Source organism: Salvia splendens, chromosome 16, assembly GCF_004379255.2.
Source record: "Salvia splendens isolate huo1 chromosome 16, SspV2, whole genome shotgun sequence".
Lineage (NCBI taxonomy): Eukaryota > Viridiplantae > Streptophyta > Magnoliopsida > Lamiales > Lamiaceae > Salvia > Salvia splendens.
In genome coordinates, this window is record NC_056047.1 from 24,281,187 (window position 1) to 24,286,913 (window position 5,727).

The window sequence follows — 5,727 nt, forward strand, 5'->3', positions numbered from 1 at the left end:
GAGCTCGTCAAGGGCGACGTCGTGTTCGACATCTCGTCTTCGGACGAAGAGGCCGAGGGTGAGGATTTCTCTTTATCTTTATGCTCTACTGCTTTAACGAAGAAAACCTGACTTTGCTTTCTTGCTTTTTGGCAGTGTACATGCTGAGTAAGGCTACCCGAAAATCTTCGGAGTCCAAGGAGCCGGAGAGGCCGAAAACGACCAGCTCGGCGTCTGATGCCGAGAGGACTCCGAAAAGGCAAAAAACCTCTTCGGATCCGAAGAAGCCGGAGTCGTCTTCGGCAAAGGGGAAGGGGAGGGCCCAGAAGCCCCCGAGAGTGCCAGAGAAAGATGTGGTCTTGGCGCCTCCTTCGGAACATATCTGTGAGCCGTTTTTATGGCCCACGGACTTCGCCGAGGTGAACTCTCTTCTTGATTTTCTGGCCTTGCTTTTTTTTTCTGTATTTTTTGTGGCCCCTTTGTTGACTTTTTTCTTTATCCATTTTCAGAGGAACGATATGCTCTCCAAGCTCGTCGCCGTCGAACTCTCCAAAGCGTCCAATGACTATGCCGAGATGCAGAGGAAGTTGGCGGCTGCTTGTCATCGGGCCGAACAGGCTGAGGCTAACTTTGAGAAGGCCAGAGCTGCTAGGATTTCGGCCCAGGATGAAGCTCAGTTTGCCAAAAACCAGCTCGTCATCCAGCGAGAGCAGACGAAGCGGAGCGATGCTGCTGCCGTGGTTGCCCAAGGGGAGGCTCTCCGTGTTTACACGGAGAAACTCTTTTTGAGCAGCCAGTTCTCGGCCTTTGTCGGTAGCCTGGTAAGGCTAATTGCCGATAAGGGCGAGCAGGGGGCCGACGTCGTGCTGCCTCTGTACAGCCGAGAGATAGCAGCTCGGCTTCAGAATCTGCCGCTCCTTGAGGAGCTCGCTTCATCCTCGGTCCTGCTTTCTGCAGACCGAGTCCGGAGTTGTCGAGCTGATCGGGACGAGAACCTGGAGGCTATCTTTGCCTCCGTGGGACCCGTTTCACCCGCTTCGACTTACAACGGAGAGGGTGAGGCCGAGCCGCTGGAGCTGGAGGCCGAAGTCGAGCGGGCCGGGCATCCGGAGAAGGAGGCCGATCAGGAGGCGGAGGCGAGGCCGGCAGGAGACGAGGCCGGGGCTGAGGTAGTTCAGGAGAAAGAAGCTGAACCAGACCAAGGAGCCGGAGACGAAGTTGGCGAAGTATGATTTCGTCTCCCTTCTCTTAGTCTAGTTTCTTCCTTGTAAAATGGCCTTGAAGCCCCCCTAGTGTAAAAATTTTCCTTGTGAATGAAAAATTCTCTACACTTGTCTTCGTATAGCTTTTCGTACTCGCCTTTATTCCTGTAGTATTTTACTATCTGCTCGGTACATCTGCCGAACTAATATAGCTGCTTTGTACTCAAGGAGATGGAGATACTTCACTGGAAACGGCTGTACTCTTCGGCTTTAGACGAAGCTGAGAAAAGAGCTATAGCCGATCAGACGAAGAATGACGAGCTTCTGGCTCGTTTAGTGAAGCTGGAGGCCGATAATAAGGACTTAGAGTCCGATAAGAAGGATCTGGAGGCCGAGCTGAATACGACCATTGCTGAGAGGACTGCGTACGAGGATTACATCCGTGTGCGCGGGGGCTTGACCATATCAGATGTTCAGAGTCGAGTTGACGAACTGTGGGAGGAATATCATGTACTCCGGAGGAACAATGCGCTGGAGAGCTCGGCTTGCCAACAAGTTGTGAAATCATTACGGCGCTGGGCTTCTCGGTACGACATTGTTCTTTCTCGGCGCCCCTCCATAGAAAGATTCCTTCGGCATATCGTGGCAACAGATGCTCGCACTCCAGATCAAACCTCTGGTTCCCTTGTTCAAAATCCTACTCCCAGTCAACAACGAACTCCGGAACAGCCGGAAACGTCAAGACGAGAACGGGCTCAAGAGCAACCGGAATCGTCAAGACAGGGACGGACTGAAATTCGCCGAGGAGTTGTGACTATGAGCGAGCACGATCAGCAGATGCTTATTGCAGAGACTCTTCATCGCCGAGGTGTTAGGACTTCTCGGGCTCGGGGAAGAGGCGTTGGGTCGAGGATAGCATCTCGTCGACCTGCTTATTCTTCATCTGCTCGGAACAACCGAACTCGGCTTCCAGAGGGTTTTGCAGATAGGTGGCTTAACTTCAGCAACCCTGGACAGTAGAATAGTCCTTTGTAATAGCGTAACGCCATTTTGTAGGGTAGCGGAGTTGTATGCCGAACAAGATTTGAAAAATGAAATTTTGTTTTCGCTTCTAACACTGTATTTACAGCTTAGCGAAAAAATTTCATCATACTTGTCCTCGGTCTTATGAAGTAAACTTCTTTGACCGGACTTGGTCCTTGGTCTTATGAAGTAGACTTCTTTGACCGGACTCGTCTTTGGTCCGATGAAATAAACATCTTTGACCGGACTCGTCTTTGGTCTGATGAAATAAACATCTTTGACCGGACTCGTCTTTGGTCTGATGAAATAAACATCTTTGACTAGGAGTTAGTGGACTCAGCATTCGACCCTAAACCCTAAACCCTAACCACGTGGTCGTGGGTTCGATTCCCACAGACGGCGCCAGTGATGAATCCGCGAATTATTGATGTTAATAAATGCTGGTAGAGAATGAAGATTATGACACAGAATTTACGTGGTTCGATTTACTGAGGTAAATCTACGTCCACGGGAAGAAGGGAGGGCAAGATTGTATTGCTTGATCTGGGATTACAGCTTACAACACAGACTTGCTATATGGTAATTTATCTCTAGAGAGCTTAACCCTTTTCTATCTGATCTAAGTTCTATTTATACATTGAACTAAGATCGTGGTTTGCAGCCCCACTAACAAGATCGTGGGTGAGCAATAACTGCTCAATAACTGCTTCATACCACTAAATAGATCGTGGGTATAGTGGAGGTCGTGGAGGCCTTTCATGAGTCCACTAACTCCTAGTTCGGTCGAATGCTGAGACCGGGCTGCTGGACTTTACCGATCAGCTCTTGCCGATCTGAGAGGAGAGCTTGACTGATCGGCTTTTACCGAGCTGTAGGCTGAGTCCGAACTCTTTGGTGCCGAACAGATACTCTTGGGCTCTGGGCTGATGGGCCGTCACTGTTATTGGGCTTGCCATTAGGGTTTAGTTCGTACCCCATCAAAATGAAAATTGCTGCAAAAAATAAACACATACAAATCACACACCATAAAAGCTATTGTAAAACAAAAACCAACTAAAACTACACACTACATGAAGCACTAATCCTAGTGGACTGTAGTTAAGGATGGGTTGGTTAAACCATACTACACCATAGCCCCACAGATTTCTAAACCCTTGGGGAATGATTGAACCAAAAACCCAAACAATCAAACAGTGGCAACCCTGAGCTATTCAAGAAATTGTATAACATAAACAAACAAAACGGCTAAGAAGATCAATACATTGCAGTTAACATATCAGGCATTATATATTCAATAACATGCATTATCTATTTACAATTGGTGCATTATGTGTATCGGCTTAAACTACTACCCTAGCCACGCCAAAATCTAAGCCCTTAACGACGGACTAATACTCGCGGTCTTTCGTAGAGATTGTGTTGCTTACACTATACAACACACCCTAGCCCCTGGAATTGGGCAACCCTAGGGGAATGAATGAACCATAAACCCCAAATAATCAAAACCAGACAAAACGGCTAAGAAGATCAATACATTGCAGTTAACATATCATGCATTATATATTCAATAACATGCATTATCTAGTAACAGTTGGTGCATTATGTGTATCGGCTTAAACTACTACCCTAGCCACGCCAAAATTTAAACCCTTAAGGACGGACTAATACTCGCGGTCTTTCGTAGAGGTTGTGTTTCTTACACTATACTACGCACTAGCCCCCGGAATTGGGCAACCCTAGGGGAATGAATGAACCCTAAACCCTTAACGACTGACCTATTCATGAAATTCTATAACATATACAAACAAACCCGCTCATAAAACCTATACATTGCCGTTCACATATCATGCATTATATAATCAATACCATCCATTATCTACTAACATTTGGCGCATTATTTGTAGCGGTTTAAACTACTAACCTAGCCACGCCGAAAATTAAATCCTAAAGGAATGCCTCATCTCGCGGTCCTTCGTAGAGGTTGTGTTTCTCACACTATACTACACCCCTAGCCCCCAGAATTGGGCAACCCTAGGGGAATAAATGAACCCTAAACCCCACATTATAAAAAATTGGCAATCATGTTTCAATAAAACATAGTGAGACACGACAACGCAATACACTAATTGCCTGCTCTACAACGAGCGAATACTGGGACATATCTGAATTGAATTTAACACCTCCGATACATAAACAAGAACGGAAACCGCCGGATTACCTTCTTCCATTATTGAGAGAAAGACGATTGCCACAACGCCGACAAAACAAGGTTATAATACTGAGCATGCGTCGAATTGCAACGTCTAAACGGGCGAAAGAAATAGTGCAGAGAGGGAGTAGGGAGAGAAAAAATTCTAGAGCGTGAGATTGTAAAAAATAACCTCAACGATCTTCAAAGGAGGAAATCATGGAAATTTCCATAACAACCAAATTAGTGATTCTCTCTTTTGTCCTTGCTGGTTTTTAAATGTATTAAATTTAATGATAAAAGCCAATAATTTAGGCCATATGAATAAGGAGATGATCAAAGTATAACTAATATTATGTGTATAACTAGAGAACAAATCTCAGCCATTAGATCAAAATGATCTAGTTAATTATATGGGCGATTTAGTTCACTATAAGAGTGATTTAGTTCACTACAGGAAGGAGTGAACTAAAATGCCATTATAGTGAAGTATTTACTTCGTGAAGGGTTTAGTTCACTGTAAAGGTGTTTTGGTTCACTTCTTCCTGTAGTGAACTAAATCACTCTTATAGCGAATTAAATCCGTGTTCTCTAGTTATGCATTTAAGTAGTGGTTTCCCCAGATCACCACTCTGTATGGATATATACATTTCTACAAAACTATAGTCTCCCATCTTTATTTTTGTGTCTAAATAAACTAAATAAAAACGTTATAAAGAAAGTAGTGAAATTCGGGGAAAACAAATTTTGCAAGTAATGAGAGTTGGACAAAAAAATCTGGTAGTAGAAGTTTTGAATTATCAATATTCATTAATAACGATTAGGATAAGGATTAGGGTTTAAAACTTTAGCCCAACACAAATACAAACCCTAAAATGACCGACCCTATATATATAAAATCATTTTTTCACCATGGTTAAAGCGGCGCCTCCCCAAAATTACCACCATCGGTTTTCAACACTCTCTGCACAATCTGCATCCATATTCTCTCCCTCAAGTTCTCCCCCATACTCCATATTTTTATGTTCTCTTCCACTAATTTTAATATTTTTGCGTTCTCTCCTTAATTTTGTATTTTTCAGAACAATCAGGAGCAGTAATATGTTATAAAAAAACTAATTTGTCTGTGCAGGAAATGATTTTTAAATCAATGAAATCAACAGGGAAAGATGATGCATTCTTCTATGCAACATTAAACAGGTTCAAAAGGTGTGTCTTCTCTGTTAACAAATAAAATTTCATGTATATATAATTCGGAATTAATACTTTCTGCTGGAAATATTGTACAGAAATAACCAATGTCGGTGGCAAAAATGAAGAAACATAGCATGCAAA